The following is an 18428-nucleotide window of genomic DNA, read 5'->3' on the forward strand; positions in this document are numbered from 1 at the left end:
GGTAACATATTTCTTCATTGACATAGTATTTTTGTTCCCTTTAAGTTTCAAGCAGATAAATAAAAATTGGCCCCAACTGAAAGCCCCTGAGAACATCCAACTATAAATCTTGCATACTGTTTCATCTAAATTCTGAGTAAGAATATAATGTCATACTTGATTTAATAATTAGATAATTTCATAGTACTAAAATTGTTTTTGGTTTTCAAAATATACTATGGCTGAAATACTTTCTGCCATAGTGTAAATAATATGACTTTATTAATTAGAAAGCATAAAGAATAAGCATATTTTTCATGTATTTGTTGTACAGCATGAAAAATAAATATATTCACTAAAGGCTGTTCATAGGAGTGATATTACAAAGGACTTATACTATCTAAGCCATATAGTTCTAAAAAGTTTAAAATTTGTACATTTAACATATCTAATATTACTTTGGTAATCAAGGGAAAAATTACACTTTTATATAAAGTGAAAAATTAGGTTCCAAGGCTTAATTTCTATCAATGCACACTGAAATTCTAAGTATATGTTCATGCCTGGGATTCCTTCATACAATGCAGTACAGTGGTAGAAATTCAAAATTATCTAAGTACAAACTTAGACAATTATGTATTTCACAACAAAATATCATCATGAACCACTCCTAGGTATATACTCAAAAGATCTGAAAAGCCCTCAAACAAATATTTATAGATGAATGATGTTCATAGCAATACTAGTCACAACAACCAAAAGGTAGAAACAATCCAATGGTCCATCAAATAGATGAATGGATAAACAAGATATGTCATATACATATGATGGAATATTTTTTATCCGTAAAAAGGAATGAAGTACTGATACACGCTATGAAGACAATGACCCTCGTAAACATCATGCTTAACGTAAGTGAAAAGAAACCAGCCACAAAGGCCACATATACACTTATTAAAATGTATAGAATAGGTAAATCCAAAGACACAGAAAGCAAATTAAGAGGAGAGGAAAATGGGAACTAACTGCGTAACAGATACAAGGTTTTCTTCAGGGGTGATGAAAATGTCTGGAACCAGATGGAGGTGGTAGTTGCACAACACTGTGAAGGCACTAAATACCACTAATTGTAAACTTTAAAATGATTTACTTTATATCATATCAAAAATTACACCTCAATTTTTTTTAATTCCATTATGAAGCAAATAATATAGCTATATTTTAATCAATCTATGTCAGGAATCACTAACAAAATTAGCTGTAAATTAAAAATATATTATCTACTTTAAAGCTCTCTATTCCTTTTTCTCACAAATACATTGGATTAATAGTCACTTTTTCCCCCACATATAAATGTTACAGAAGATAACTTACATCTTTTATCTGTTTTTAGAGATACATACTGAACTATCTATGAATGAAATGATCTCTCAAAGATGTGTTTCACACTAATGGTGAGGAGATATGAGAGAATACAGATTAAAGACTAGCCATGAGTTGACAATTGTTAAAGCTAGGTAATGAACATACAGGGTTCATTATAAATACTATTATTTCCATTTCTGAATATGCTTGAAATTTTCCAAAATGAGTTTTTCAATTACTATGCTAATAATTAGTATAATAAGATTTAAATTAGTTTCCTTATACTGTAAGCTTTACTTGAGATTTTCCTACCAATATTCCTTAGTCAACATAAAATTCAATTACACAAACATTTGCTGAACATCTACATGTAAGGAACTTGTTAGGTACAGATGCATATCAAAATTAGAATCCATTTGATCACAAATACAGGTTGAGTGCTTGCTTCAGCAGCACATATACTAAAATTGGAATGATACAGAGAAGATTAGCATGGCCCCTGCACAAGGATGACACGCAAATTCGTGAAGCGTTCCATTAAAAAAAAAAAAAATACAGGTTGAGTATTTCTTATCCGAAATCCTTGGGACCAAAAGTGTTTCTGATGCAGATTTTTTCAGAGTTTGGATTATTTACATATACATAATGAGATATCTTGGGGATGGGACCCAAGTCTAACCACAGAATGCAGTTATGTTTTACATATACCTTATAAACATAGCCTGAAGGAAATCTTTTGCAATATTTTTAATAATTTTGCGTATGAAACAAAGTTTCACTGCAATCTATCATGGGAGGTCAGGTGTCGAATTTTCCACTTGTGGCATCATGTTGGCACTCAAAAAATTTCAGATTTTGGAGATTTCAGATATCAGATTTGGGATGCTCAACCTATACCCATAATCTTCCTTAGGATGTTTTGTTTGTTTGGCTTTCAGATTTTTTTTCACAAACACTGGTTCACTACCAACTATTTCTGAGAAAGTTTTATTTTGTAAATGGAGAAAATTAGTAGATCCAAGGTTAAGAATACTTAACTTGGGTTGACACAGAGTGGTCAACATCAAGCACTAAAAAACAAATATTGAGTCTCTAAGGAATGGATGTTTATTGTTGAGATGATCAAGTCAGCTATTTCCTTTAAAAACAAAATCCAATAATTGCTCTTTTCCCAGTGTCTTATCTTCTCAATGATGCACTGTTTTTAAAAATCTCGTATTTTGTAGTATAGTGTCTTGTTAAATATTAAGATCTAAAAAGTATATAGTCCTGGAGTTTGACTATTATTTCTTCTAAAATCAAGCCATAACTTCAATAAATATTACAACATAAGACATTAGAAAAAATATAACCCCCAATCAAAACTTTTTAAAAGCTTCAAAATTGTCATTTAACTATTATTTTTTCCTTATTTCTTTTTACCCTTACCAACATTATTTTCATGGATTTTATAGAATTACATCTCCATTATCTCCTAATGTTTGATTCAACCTCTTGTCCCTATATTAGCAGTCTTCCTTTCTGGCCAATATAATCTTGACTGTTAACTCACAAATGTTGAATTCTTTTTTTTTTAATTATTTTTATTTCAGCATACTATTGGGGGGTACAAATGTTTAGGTTATGTATAGTATCCTTGCCCCACCCGAGTCAGAGCTTCAAGCGTGTCCATCCCCTAGACGGTGCTCACCGCACCCATTAGGTGTGAATATACCCATCTCCTCCTGCCCCCTCCCATCTGCTTGACACCAGATGAATGCTGTTATTATAGATGCACTCAAGTGTTGATGAGTTAATACCAATTTGATGGTCAGTACATGTGGTGCTTGTTTTTTCATTCTTGTGATACTTCACTTAGTAGGATGGGCTCCAGCTCTATCCAGGATAATACAAGAGGTGCTAGATCACCATTGCTTTTTGTGGCCGAGTAGAACTCCATGGTATACATATACCACATTTTATTAATCCACTCATAAATGTTGAAGTCTTAAGACATAATTTGACTAAAGATAAATACGGTTACTGTAAATAGCCACACAGCAGATCCACAATTGCCCAAATATTTCTTTTCCACAGGACTATTAGCATTCCTCAGCTATCAGAATCAACTGGAAAAAGCAGAAGTCTAACCCTCCTAAGACTCTTTCTTCGTCAACCTCAAGAGAAAGTTCACATTGTCCCCTCTGGCTTGTGCCAGTGCCAACCTTTCCAGGCGCACAGCCTGCCCTGCACACACCAGGCTGACCCCAGGGATGCAGGGACGAAGCAACCAGAAACCTACAAAGGAACAGAACAGAGGAATTAGAAAGTATCCTAAGGGATTATTACAACAATTTTCTAAAAAAACTCTCCAAAAGACAGAAGCATGCTAAAGCTGAGGATCTAAACACACCAGAACCAGATGGAAAGATGATATGTAAAGCTCTTTTTTTTTTCAGCTTATTATGGGGGTACAAAAGTTCAGGTTATATGTATTCCCCATGCCCCCCCATCCCACCAAGTCTGAGCTTCAAGCGTGTCCATTCCCCAGATAGTGTACATTGCACTCATCATGTAGGTATATACCCATAAAGTTACAAAAGAAAAAAAAGAGAGGATAGTTTTAATACAAATGTTCAAATAATATATAGTCCTAAGAATATTCAGCATTTTCTTTTAAAGTACTAGCAAAAACTGATATGACATTCTGTAATATGGACTTTCAGAAGAACTGATATGCTAGGTGAGATCCTGCTCTACCCAGCCCAGTATCATTCTTGACGTCATTAATAAACACGTTGCAACATGGTATGGGTCTATTTATCAATTAACTGAGGATCTTCCATAAAATTATCTAAACTTGTTTAATTCTTTACATTTCCAACCTATATCTCTAACTTTGCTAGCCACTGCTTTACTCAAACTTCAAAGTGCAATTCTAAGAATTCTAACCATTCCAGTCTACCTTAAATATCCTTAATCATTTTTGACTCTTTCCTCAAATCTGGTTTGTACTGAAATCAGATCTACCCAAAATATTTCAAGACATTTTTTGTTAACCTCTATTAATTCTTCTACAGAATTACTTACCACAATTGCAACAATGAATCACAATTTAAGAAAAAAAAAAAAAACAGGCAAGGATGCACAGAAAAGGATCCAGGGAGCTCAGTGAAAAACTAGCCTATGATTTCCTATACACACGCTCAGTATCCCTAATCCGAAATTCAAATTGTTCCAGAACTCAAAACTTTCTGAGTGCCAACAAGACACTCAAAGGAAATGTTCACTGGAACATCTCCAATTTCAGATTTTCAGACTAGGGATGCTCAACTGGTAAGTATATAACGCAAATATTCCAGAATCCAAAACAAATCTGAAATCCAAAACACTTCCGGTCCCTGGCATTTTGGATAAAGATACTCAAGTGCCAAAACTACTACTATAATCTGGGGTGATACAGTAAAGTCCCTAAATTTATAAACACACCTCTGCTTAAATTCACAACTTGAAACTCAGACTGCTTTTCAAAAGAAACAACGGTAAAAGAGTTATTAGGTTCCCAGACTTGCCCAACAAAAGCCTATTCTATTTAGTCCGTGACATTCCTAAACAAGTCTTGAGATCCAGATTCATTCGTGTGGAAACAACATAATATGGAAAGAGCGTAGCCTGTGGAGTCTGCCAGAGTAAGACAGAAATCCTCACTGCCAATTACTAGCTATAAGACAAAACAAAATTTACTTAACTTTTCTAAGTCCAAATTTCCTCATATATACAAGACAGCACTGCCTATCATGGGGAGTTTGTAAGTGTCAAAGATAATATAAATCAACCAGCAGAGATTGTGACAGCGAAGGTATTCAATAAACAAAGTCAATTATATTAATATTACCCTCTACCCTTCTCTATTACCCTCTTCACACATTCTTTTTATCCCCTGTGCTGCAGTTAAGCACCCCGCTCGGGATTTATTAAAAGGAATTTAGGATTTGGAATCAGAAAACCTCAGTTTGATTCCAGGCACTGTCTCATACAAGCTATTGAACTTTACAGTAGACATTTAACATCTCTGAACCTCAGACTGTTCATCTGTTACTCAAAAAAAAAAAAAGGAAAAATCAGAGAATTATTATAATTGTGACACAGTTTATAAACTGGCATAAACGGTACAGTACCAGAAATGTTAGCTTTTACCTACTCCAACATACTCCTAACTCAAAAATTACCTGCCTTCCAAGATCAAATGTGTATAACTGAGTAAATGTCACGGGAGGAGTAAAGCAAGTTAAACTACGTAGCTCACGGTAACAAACTGTGATGATGTCCTCTTTACACTCCCAGAGTGTAGAACATGCTTGATAACACAAATGAAGCTCTTGTTCATGGAATTCGAGGAAGAAAAAGAAAAATTAAATTTAAAAGTTAATCTGTATGGAAGACTTTGGTGTCCTAGCAATCTGCATCCTGAGGAACCTTCCTTAAGCAGTTTCTACTCCTTTTCATTTCGCTTTCCTTCCTATTCCCCCAAACAGTTCCCGTAACAAAGCCAGTGTGGACCCCTAAGGTAGAGCAGAGAGAACTGACTAGATGATGAATAAGTGTGTTCAAATTAAGGAGTGACTGTCCTTGCCATTATCCACCAAAAAATTCAATCTGGTCACATCAAACAAAAGACGGAAAAAGCAAAAAGACCTTTTTTCCAAATGTCTACATAGATGTCTATATAAAAACACTTTCTATTTTTAATATTATTTACCTCACAACAACTTTTAAAACCTGTCCTTCTTAAGATAGTGGAATCTTCTGACAAGTTTTCTTGTGAATAACATAATTTAATAAAGTCAACAGGACCCAAAGAGCTAATAAATTGCTCCAAGGACTCAAATGCAGTACAGCCAAAAGAACTCAATTAAACACCTTAGCTAAACTGGACTGCGCTTTCAAACTGTAGGAAAACAACAAAATGAAAATTGAATTCTCAGGATAAAAATCACCTAAGCAGTAACATAACTCACCTTCGGTATAAAGAAATTCTCAAAAGACAACTGACTGCATACTTCCCCTGAGAGGAGGTGCATTTATGAAGGGTATTAGTTATAACGCAATAAAGTTCACGAAAAGGATATGGAAAGACCTCAGTAGACACTCAAGTGGCTATTTCTAGTACTATTCATTACACATTCATAACAAAGTTAGTGGCACCACCTACCACATCAACCTCCACATCATTTTCTGAGCTTGTCTGAGCCTGACTCTGAGCTCCTTGGGAAGGCAACTCGTGGCCTGGATCATGCAGCCCAAAGCTTAAACATTGAGATAATCATGGCTATGTGTGAATCTCATCTTTTTTTTTTTTTTTTTCAGTAAGATCAGAATACCTCACTGGTGTCACCTTTAAGACCACCAAAAGAAAACTTGGGGCTGGGCACGGTGCCTCATGGCTATAATGAAGGCACTCTGGGAGGTCAAGGTGGAAGGATAGAGGCCAGGCATTCAAAACCAGCCTGAGCAACATGGCGAGACACCATCTCTACAAAAAATTTAAAAATAAGCCAGGGATGGTGGTGAACACCTGTAGTCCCACCTACTTGGGAGGCTGAGGCAGGATGATCACTTGAACTCAGGAGTTTGAGGCTGCAGTGAGCTATGGTCATGCCACTGCACTCTAGCCTGGGCAACAGAGCGAGGCCCTGTCTCAAAAAAAAAAAAAAAAAGAAAAAACTTGGGACCAGTAACAATGGCTCTTGGCACTATGGTGTTAATATTTTTTAAAATGAGAGACTACATGAGAAATAAGACTTATCTTAATACCCATATTAAGCAATGAATTTTTAAAGTGCTTCAAAATTATATGACGGTGACAGGAGGGGGAAAGGATGGGGTCAGGGAGGGGGGAAAAAAGCATTACAGCATATAACTATCTGAAAAAGAAATAGTAAATACACAGGTTAAAACATGTTTACAGTTGCTAACTGTTGCCAACACATAGCAGTTACCACACCATATACTTGTCAGATTTCTCAACATGCAAAACAAAAAGGAGCCACCCCCTTATGAAGTACTTATCTGCTGACTTCTAAAGAGAAGAAATGACTTTTCTGGAATGGGGGCAATTTAACTTCCTATGCTCTCCCTTTGACTTTTAAAATCTTGGTAAAACTTTCAACAAATTAAGGTTCTCCTCAATTCCAAGGCTTTTCATGTTAAGTTGAATAAAAGTTGCATATTTTTAATACTGATAAACTACAAGATCAATTTTCTATTTGCAAACTATGTCCACATTTCTACTAGATTTTAAAATGCTTTTTAAAAGGCTAAATATAAAGTTTGCAAAAACAAGTAATGCAGTAGACATGGCAGACATTCAACAAGTTTACTTATCAGAATTCCTAAAGAAAAAGCTTGAAAAAAATTATGAAGATAAATTCCTAGTAGTGCTACTGAAGATACAATGTTACTAATATGGAAATTGAGAAACATTCAAAATACTCTGAAAACAGTATCTCCCTCTAAAAATAAAGACGAGAAGCATTTACCAACACACACACTACTGGTTCTTAAAAATGATAATCACATGGGAGGCATTTCTATAAATAATTTTGTTCTGAATTGCAACAACCCTAACCTTTCAAAGCGAGTCTTGCCTTACCAATAACAAGCCCATTTTTGGTGTCATTATATTGATACAAAAGGCTCTGCTATTTTATTTGCTTCTACTGCAAACTGTTGGTTTACACAGTTAAAGATCTACAAAACTACCACACACGCTTCACTTCCAATCATTAAACATGAAGAAAAAAGCATCTGTTATAGATAAGGTCCCAAGAATTTTCTAATTTACGACAACAGATATCTTACGTTGTAGTTCAAAGGCTACATACATATGTTCATTAATCTATTTGGATTCATATTCTACACGTTTACTTCGGTTGGATAGACAGAAACCTCAGAAAATAAGCAACGGCGATGACACCATTCTATTTTAAGTTACTTATAAAGGCTACAGTTCAAGAACTTTTGGGGGAAGAGAGAGCGTTTAAGACAATTCCCCAAGTAGTTAATAATTCGTGTTTTATCATTAACCATAGCCCTAACAACCCCTAGAATACATCATGGTGGGGGAGGAAGTGAAAATGATGGGGGGGGGGGAACCCGACTTGAAAACGGACAGGCAGGCAAATTTACAAACCTTCAATTAAAGGAATTTTAAGATTAACTTCTCACAAACGCCCTCCCTCACTCCCCACACCCGCTTCCTCCTCTCCTCCGGGAGGTCTCTGTAATGTGACTCACGACAAATTTTTTTAAAAAAATAAATAAATAAAAGACACACCCTCTGGGTTGAACTGACATAATCGCCCCCACCCCACCCTCCGCCGACACACACCCCGGTTTTCCTCTCCCTTCTGCGGCTTCTCCCTGCGCCTCGTCCCTGCCCTTTCCTCTCCTCTCACTCTCCGGGTCCCAGACCCCTCTCGGGGCGCGGCGGCGGCGCGGCGGCAGCTGGGGGCTCCGGGACACAAGCCCGGCGAACGGGAGCTGCCGGCGGGCAGCGCGACTCCGGGGGCCGAGCCCGCGGGGAGGCGGACGGCAGGGGGGCGCCGGCGGCGGCAGCGGCGGGCTCCCGGCTCCCTCGCCCATTTTCTCTCTCCTCTTCCATGGGTTTCAACCACCACCGCCACTTCCTGTATCGCAGCCCGACTCCCTCAGCCGGGCCACTTGCTCCCTCCTCGGCCGGGCCGGGGCAGCCGCTGAGGTTAGGGCAGTTCCCCACCCCGCCCAGCGGGCTGGTCACTCGGGCGGCCGCGGCGGCTCCTCCACCCGGCCAGCAGCGCCCGCCGGCCGCCCGCGCTGCTCACCTGTATGTAGTTGTTTTCACAGTAGTCCGCCACCCGGGTCAGGTTCTGGTAACTCTCTATCATCGCCCTCTTGCCAGACGGGATCTCCTCCTCTAGTAACATCTGCAGCTCTGCCATTTTCCACCCCTCTGCATCGCTTCCTCTCGCGTTAAAGAGACAGAGGCAGCAAGGTCCGCCGAGGCTCCGAGCACCTCACAGCCCGGATACAAACCGCCTACCGCCCTCCCGCCTGGTATTGTGGGAGTGCACCTCCTCCTCTTCGTCCTCACTCTCTCCAGCCTCCCTCCACCCGCTGCGCGCCGCCGCCTGAACCTCGTTCTCTCGCGAGCCTTCGTGTCTCCCCTCGATCACGGGATTTTTTTTTCCTTTGGCACGGTCTTCTGGGAATTGTAGTCTCACATAGGCTAGCGTCGCGTCTAGGGCGCATGCGTCCAGAGAGCCTCCGAAAAGCGACGAGGAAGAGCGCCATAAACAACGACGACGGATGGTGGCAGTGTTAGGACCGCGGTTTCCTCACAGCTCCGGAAGATGGCGCCACCGGGTGACTGTGGGGAGTGAAACCGTTTCCGAGAAAGCTGTGTAAATTGGCAGAACTCGGTTAATTAGGAAGTAATGAATATGCGACATCCATTCAGATACGCACTAAAAAGGGGTAGAATACAGGAAACTCCAAATCTTTACTTCCTCTGTCTTCTTAGACACAACGCGACACAGGCTCTACTTTGTAAACTTCCGCCCCCATGAATGAATTTTAATTCATTTAAAATGTAGCGAACATTTGTTGATTGCCAGCTGTGTACCAAGCCTTGTACTACACACTGGGGTACAAGTTGAGTAAGGATACTCTGTACCCTTAAAGACTCACAGTTTTAACATAAATACTCAAAATTTTTAGTTCTTTCCTGTGCTAATCTTTTTCTCTGACTCTCCTTTGGATACATCTTACACTTTTTAAGTCATGTGTACATTATTTCTCTTGTTTGTGCATGATCATTTTTGTTTTCGTTCTTTTTTTATCATCACCTGCCTCGAAGAGTCTCAAAAGGCCTTGTATTTCAAGCTTTTCACTTCAACAGGAAGATAAAACACTTTTCATAGTGAAAAGTGGCGTCCAAAGTCTGAAAAGGAAACTAAAGATCACTTTAAAGTCCATATTTTTATTTCTTTCCATGAAATCACTTGAAATCATAATAATTATAGGAATAATAACATTGCTCAACCAAATTAAAAAATTGCCACAAACAGGTATATATTGCATATTGCCTTTACTAGGGGCCATAAAATGTTCAACCTCTAAAAGGAAAAACTTAACTCTCTTAAATAAAAGAGGTAACTTCCCCTTGCCACCAGCTTCTCCATCGAGGACTCTAGTGCCTATAAATCAATAAATGGATTACTTTCCATAATATCTAGAATAGGTATAATAGTCATCCTTTAATATTTATCATTAATCCAAACATGATTTAATACAAGTTAGTAAAATATAACATATTCTTGATCTTGGTCTCTACACGAGCCAGGTTTAACTATGGAAATCGCTCAGCTTGCATATATCCATATATTGACGCATTTCAACAACATTGGGAGAGTGATTAGGGAGGTGATACTGCTTTACTATTTGCAAAGTATTGTCAATTTCTTTAATGCTCATAACTCTGAGAGATAAATAATTTAAATATTATTTTCTTTCTTTACCAAATAAGGAAATTTAACCTTGGACAGGTTAAGGGATTTACTTAAGGGCACTGAAAATAGCGGTCAAGTTTCCTAGGTCAGTGATCTTGCCATTAACCAGAGAATAGTGCAACTGTATACAAATATGTGTAGTACATATAAAGTCCACTTAAAGAAGTTATCCTTCATACCTTTAAGGTGACTGAATTAAGTATGCTACCCTTTGTATTTTTATCTTAAAAGAAACCTAGGTCCCAGTTTGAGGGCTGTAATCCCAGCTAATTCAGGAGGCTGAGGTAGGAGGACTCCTTGAGGCCAGGAGTTCCAGGCCGGCCTGGGCAACATAAGGAAACCCTACCTCTATTTAAGAAAACACAAAAAAACAGGGAAAAAAAAAACTAGTGTCCCTGATAATTATGGTCTGTAATCAAGCAATACTTCTTTATTTAAAATCAAATAGGTTGTATGAGGATAAAACCATAAAACACAGCACCATACTCTGAACAATGGCTTTCAAATATTTTTTTGACACAATTCAAAATAAGAAATAAGATTATACAATGACTCGGGACATATATATGATATAAAAGTTTCACAAAACTAAACATGATACACTCTGATATTTCCTATTCTATTTCATTTTATTTAATGCTAGTAAGGACCATTAAATTGATTTCATGAACTACAAAAGATAAAAGAGTCATATCCTCATAGCACTAAAAATAACTCTCAACCTAGAATTTAAATGCAACTAAATGTTGTTTGAAGGATGATCATGTTGCAGACATACAGGAGAGTTTACTGCCCTATATGTCTGAACCATTATCATCCTGGTTAAAAAAAAAAAGCAGAAAGAAAGTGTGCAATATAAGAAATAATGAAAACAGTGAATCAAATTGGTGAATTTGATTACCTATGGCTTAACAAAATAATTTTCTCAAGTTAAAAAAATAAAATATCTGAGATTTTTATATGGTATGTTAAAAAAATAATCCAACTATATTTTGCTTATAAGAGACACCTGTAAGACAAAACCATCCTTGAAATAAAAGGATGGAAAAATATTTACCAGGCAAATATAATCCTGAAGAAAACTGTCATAGCAATAATAATACCAAGTTAATTAGAATCAAGGTCAAAAAAAAAAAAAAGAAAGGATAGAGGGATATCCTATAATAATAAAAGGAACAATTCGTCAAAAAATATAGTTATCATAACTTCTTAGCAGTAAATATCACAGCCTCTCAATTTATAAAGCAAAAACTTTACAAAGAAAAATTAACATATCAACAGGTATAAATGGAAGATTTTAAAACATCCCTATCAGAGACCAAAGGAGCAAGCAGAAAAGTTAAGCTATGAATGTTTGAAGGGTAAGATTAACAAAGGTACAAATAATCATTAGGAATGAAAAAGAGGGCATAACATAAGTTACAATGAGGAAAAGTAAGAAATTTTCAGGCTTCCAGTAGTAATTAGGCTAAGTAACACGTATCAATTCTATCTGTACTTCTTTGGTGAAGTCTGTTCAAATCTTTTTGCTTGTTTTAAAAAACTGGTTTTGCATCTTATTATTGAGTTTAAGAGTTCTTTATACAATTCCTTTACCAAGATACTTGTTTTGCAGATTTCTGTACTTCCTTCAGTTTAACTGGTTAAGAGGGAAGGGGTAGAGACAAATTATATGTCTACACAAATCTGTGCAATGATGTGGGTTTCTTTTTTTGTTTCTTTTTTTTTTTCAACTTCTATATCCAATGGCAGCAAGCGGGCTTCAAATTATCTTCTAAAAAGAAATCTTAATTTGAGAGTCAAAATCCCTTACCACACCACATTGAAATGGGTCATAAACCTAAATGAAAGAGATAAAACTATAAAATTTCTGAAATAAAACAGGAGAAAATCTTAGTGCAGTTTGGTTAAGCAAAGATTAAATAGGACATAAAAACATGAAATGAGAAATAAAAAATGATGAATTAGGTCTCAGTAAAATTTGAAACATTTGTTTTTCAAAAAACACTGGTAAGAAAATGAAAGAGCACCATGAGCAGCAAAGTCTCCCGTGACACTTGCACAAGTGCCAGAGTTTTTGCAAATGGTGGAGCTGCAGATCTCATTGAAGAACCATGACCCTAAGTAAGACAGTTGGTTCTTAGGTACCATCAGGTGTAAGTCCACTCTCTGCCCCAACTTCTCCGTGTGTGTCCTGGGGTACCAACAGCACTGTGACAAGGCCACGGCTATGGATATCCCCCATGTGGACATTCAGGCGCTGAAGAAACTCAACAAAATAAGAAGCTAGTCAAGAAACTGCATGAGAAGTATAATGATTTTTTGGCCTCAGAGTCTCTGATCAAGCAGAGGTAAAGTCCACAATCAAGTTCCAGATGAAGATGCTGTGTCTGTCAGTGGCTGTTGGCCATGTGACAATGACAGATGATGAGCTTGTGTACAACATCTACTTGGCTATCAACTTTCTTGGGTCATTGCTTAAGCCTTACACATCAAGAGCACAATGGACAAGCCCCAGCACCTACACTAAGACACATCCTAATCCTAGTGACAAAAGAAAAAAAGAGAGAGAAAGGAGGAAGAGGAGGAGAAGTAGTAGTGGTGGCAAAACATAACCTGGGAGAAAATATCTGCAAAGCAAATATTTTGATAAAGGAATTGTATAAAGAACTCTTAAATTCGATAATAAGATGCCAAACCAGTTTTTTAAAACAAGCAAAAACAGTTGAACAGATACTTCACCAAAGAAGACAGGCATTGGCAAATAAACACAAAAAAGATGCTTAACACCATTAGTTATTAAGTAAATGTAAATTAAAACCACAACAAGATACCACAGCACACCCTGTAGAATGGCTAAAATTTAAAAGATTAATAATACCAGTATTGTGAAGGATGGGGAGTAACTGCAGCTCTCACACACTACTAAGGAGAGCTCAAAATGTTCAGGCCACTTAGGTTATATAGTTTCTTATAAAGGTAAACACACACTTATGATCCTGTAATTTCACTCCTAGGTATTTACCCAAGAAAAATGAAAACATATGTCTACATGGAGACTTACAAACAAATGTTCATAGCAGCATTATTGAAAATAGACAAAACCTGAAAAGAATCTTATGTCCATTTACATATACTAATTGTCATACATTTATACAATGGAATATCACTGAGCACTAAAAAGCAAGAAACTGATACACCAAACAATATGGATGGATCTGAAGAGCATTATTCTAAATGAAAGAACCCAGAGATGTAAAAGATTACATACTGTATGATTCCACTTACATGAAATTTTAGAAAAAGCAAAATTACAGTAATAGAAATCAGATCAGACTTTGCCAGAGGCCAGAATGGTGGTGGTGGGGTAACTCCAAAGGGACACAAGTGAACACTTAGAGGTGATGGAAATATTCTAGATTGTGGCTATACATAACTGTATACATTTGTCAAACTGAATTCCACACTTAAAATCTGCGGAGTTTTATTAAAACTAAATCATACCACAATGAAGCTGACCAAACAAAGTGCAGGCAGAAGAAAAATCCTTTGCTTCAAATAAATATTAAAGAAAAGGAAAAAAATTACATGTCTTTATTGCCTTTGACATATGAAGAAAAGTCACATCATCCTAAAGGATAGGGCACAACTTGTGTTTCCAAGTAATAAAGGTGACTAAATGGTCAAGAGTTAACATTAAGAATTACAGATACATGACTGAAACAGATACTTTTCAAAAAAAAAAAAAAAAGAATTACAGGTAAACATAAAAATAAATTAACAGTGTTATACTAACGTTTTAAAGTCCAGCATCTCTCCTATAATGTGCCTTTTATACTCCTTATTTAGTATTTTTCTGTGGATTTTGTTCAAATAAATTATAATGAAATCCCTTTCAAAGAAATTCCAACAGAATAAAGAATCCCAGTATTCATATTACACTTAGTGATGTATTCCTAGGGTTCAACTTATAAATCAGCCCTGTACATTTCATTTCATGGATGTCTAGTTAGGCTAATCAATTTTGTCAAGAAAAACAGTTTGTAACTGCAAATTCTGCACATATGCATGAAGAGAAATAGAAATTTCATGTATTTCATTTGAAATAGCAGATTGCTGACAATCATAAAGACCTTACTTCCGAGGGATTAAGAGATGTGCTAGGCAAAATCATAATTCAGACTATTTTGGTACATAATTGCTGCTCTTGTTGTCTGGCACACAGAGTGAGACTGCATACTTAGAAAACCTCAGACTTTCACAACATTAATTCCCAACATGGCATCCCAGGACACTAAATTGAAAGTGGGTGGTCAACAAACCAGAATGTAGAGTAGCAACGTGATACAGCGGAAAGCAACCGGGGGTCTCTCACCTCCCTGCACTCCATGCCACCACCACCACTATGTGACATGCTCGCCTTCTCCTCTACACAAAAAAGGGGAGGGAGAAATGTGTTAATATTACTCTGCTAGCACTGCTGTAACAAAAAGCCACAGACTGGGTGGCTTAAACAACAAATATTTATTTCTCACAGTTGTGGAAGCTGGAAGTCCAAGATCAAGGTGTTGGCAGGTTTGGTTTCTCCTGAGGCCTCTCCTTGGTTTGTCGATGGCCATCTTCTTGCTGTGTCTTCACAGGGCCCGTCTTCTGTGCACCCACATCCCTGATGTCTCTTCTTCTTCTTATAAGGACACCAGTCACATTGGATTAGAGCCCTAATCTAAGGGCCTAATTTTAACTTACCTCTTTAAAGGTACTGGGAGTTAGGGCTTCAACACATGAATTTTGGGGAACACCATTCAGTCCATAGAAAGGACTGACATTCTAGGATTCTACAACCCTCAATTATTTCCTCTTTGCTTCTTTTCAAGTTAATGTTACCATCCAGGAATCCCCCAGAAAGAGAAGGAAGATTAATGGAGCACTCTGATCTGTTTAGCAAAGCCCACACAAGGCAAGAGGATTTCAGGAGACACATAAATTATGACCCCTCCTTCAAATTTCATTATAATTGATGGTAGAAATCCTTTTATGCGTAGTGATATTTGTAACAGAAAAGACCCACAAACCAGTTTTCAAGATGGTCTGATTATTAATTTAGCATAGGGGAAAGATCTTTTTAGATACCTGAAGCCAAACCACTGCAGAGTGCCAGGGTTATTTTAGTGTGGAGTGAGCTGTTATCACGAAATAATTAAAAATTAGCAATGTGTAAAAATGCAAGGTGCCTGGGTGGGGTCCTGGGAGAAAAATAAAGCCTTTCAGTGAAATTTTATATTGGTTTTTCTTCTTTTCCAGAAGCTGCAATATTTGCAGTATGGTTTGGATGAGTTATTCTCTTGTTAATTTTGGAAGCTGCTGAATCAACATCTCCTCCTCCACCTCCCTTTCTCAACTTCAGTAAGATACTGTAAGCATTTGTAACAATCAGAGCAGATTCTGGAGCAGTTCAAGTACCTCATTCTCTGAACCTAGTAATGAACTGGGAGCTGGTAATGCCTTCCCTGAATTTTGTCCCTCCAAACCTTCCAAAAGTTTTATAAATCCCTTACTGTTTGAAATATCTAGAGTAATTTCCCTTTTCCTGACTGCACTCTGACAAATACAACTAAATAAAACACATTTAAATGTTCTATGTAGGCCAGGCGCGGTGACTCACGCCTGTAATCCTAGCACTCTGGGAGGCCGAGGCGGGTGGATCGCTCGAGGTCAGGAGTTCGAGACCAGCCTGAGCGAGACCTCGTCTCTACTAAAAATAGAAATTAAAAAATTATCTGGCCAACTAAAAATCTATATAGAAAAAATTAGCCGGGCATGGTGGCGCATGCCTGTAGTCCCAGCTACTCGAGGGGGCTGAGGCAGTAGGATCGCTTAAGCCCAGGAGTTTGAGGTTGCTGTGAGCTAGGCTGACACCACGGCACTCACTCTAGCCCGGGCAACAGAGCGAGACTCTGTCTCAAAAAAAAAAAAAAAAAAAAGTATTAACTGCACTATTCAGTACTCCAATGGGTTTGCATATACATCTAATATTTCTGAGGTGAACTATGCTGTGTTAGGTTGAGTAATGACACCCAGGGATATTCAGGTTTTAATCCTTGGGAATGTAGATGTTCCCTTATATGGCCAAAGGAATTTTACAGATATAAATTAAAGATTTTGAAATGGGAAGATTATCCTGGATTATGCAGTGGGCCATAAACGTAATCACAAATGTCCTGGTAAGGGAGAGACAAAGGAGGATTTGACACAGAACAACAGAAAGTGATATGAGAATAGGATTAGAGATAAGAAGGATGTGGTGACAAGTCAAGGAATGCCAGTAGCCACCAAAAGCTGGAAGAGGCAAGAAAACAGATTCTGCCCTGGAGCCTTCTGAGGAAGCATGGCCTGGCTGACTCTTTGATTTAGTCCTATAAGATTTAGTTCAGATTTCTGGCTTCCAGAACTATAAGAGGATAAATTTCTGTTCTTTTAAGTCACTAAATTTGTGGTATTTTGTTACAGTGGCTGTAACTAGGTAGGAAACTAATATATTAATACATGCTATAATAAATAAGTTCTAAATGTGGTATGACTTTATGTTTGTACAAATCTTTCATAGAGATTGGTTCTTATCATCTTCGTGAGATGGATTAAAATTATAATTTTAAAAGGATATTATAAAATTATATAATAGTCTTAAAATCATAAGGAAAACATGAAAAATTCCTGAAGTTTCCTGATAAATTCCTATTATGAAATAGTATTTTTTATCTTTAAGACTAATATCCAACATAAACAATTACTAACTTTCCTTTCCTGTTTTTCTTATAAATACTGAGGACCAACAGTAAAATGATTTAGAGCAAATTTCTTCACCTTCTTCTTGGGAGGGAGGACGCCTTTTATAATTCAGATTAATTAAGCATTCTTGCTTTAATTGTAGTCATCAACAAAGTAAGTTTGTAGAGGAACAAGCTATAATGGAGGTACAATAATATAGATTATAGATTCTTCTCTGAATGTGAATACATGCTACAGAGCATATAAATGTTTATTTAGGGGATAGAGGGACTAAACCTTTTCTGGGCATCAAACTTTATTTCAGCATTATCTAAAATAAAATTCACTTAATTATAGTGTTGCTAAGTATTGATATATATATATATTTACTTTAAGTTCAGGGTTTTTCTTTTTTTAAAGAACAGGTATACTAAACTTATTTGTTGAGCTATTAGTTATTAATATGAGTATGGTAACCAGACCTTCGTGCCCTAAGAAGACTTACAACATATTTATTCGAATAAGTAATCTAATGTGTAGGGGTCAGAAAACTGATCCATGGGCTAAATCTTGTCCAGCCCCCATTTTTGTAAATAAAGTTTTATTGGAACATACTTGTATTTCTTTGTTTACATATTGCCATGGCTGCTTTTGCTGCTGCAGTGGCAAAAGTTGAGTATTTATGGCAGAAACCATCTGGCTTGCAAAGCCTGAAAGATTTACTCTCTGGCTGTGCCCAGACAATGTTTGCTGACCCCTGATGTGGTGTTATACGAACATTTACTTCAGAAA

The 18428-nt window shown here is 37.1% G+C and overlaps 1 protein-coding gene and 1 non-coding gene across 2 annotated transcripts in view; one reads left to right on the top strand and one right to left on the bottom strand.

Moving 5' to 3' along the window:
- The window catches only part of LOC123624849 (ankyrin repeat domain-containing protein 26-like), a 37504-nt gene extending 28002 nt beyond the window's left edge, over positions 1–9502 (bottom strand). The window contains 1 exon segment of the mRNA XM_045533067.1: positions 9186–9502. The gene's annotated coding sequence lies outside the window, so the exon portion shown is untranslated.
- LOC123631090 lies at positions 1782–1888 on the top strand. Its single transcript, XR_006732966.1, has one exon. It is a non-coding gene; the product is annotated as a U6 spliceosomal RNA (small nuclear RNA).
- Positions 9503–18428: the final 8926 nt, after the last annotated feature.

Source organism: Lemur catta, chromosome 1 (genome assembly GCF_020740605.2).
Source record: "Lemur catta isolate mLemCat1 chromosome 1, mLemCat1.pri, whole genome shotgun sequence".
NCBI classification, from domain to species: domain Eukaryota; kingdom Metazoa; phylum Chordata; class Mammalia; order Primates; family Lemuridae; genus Lemur; species Lemur catta.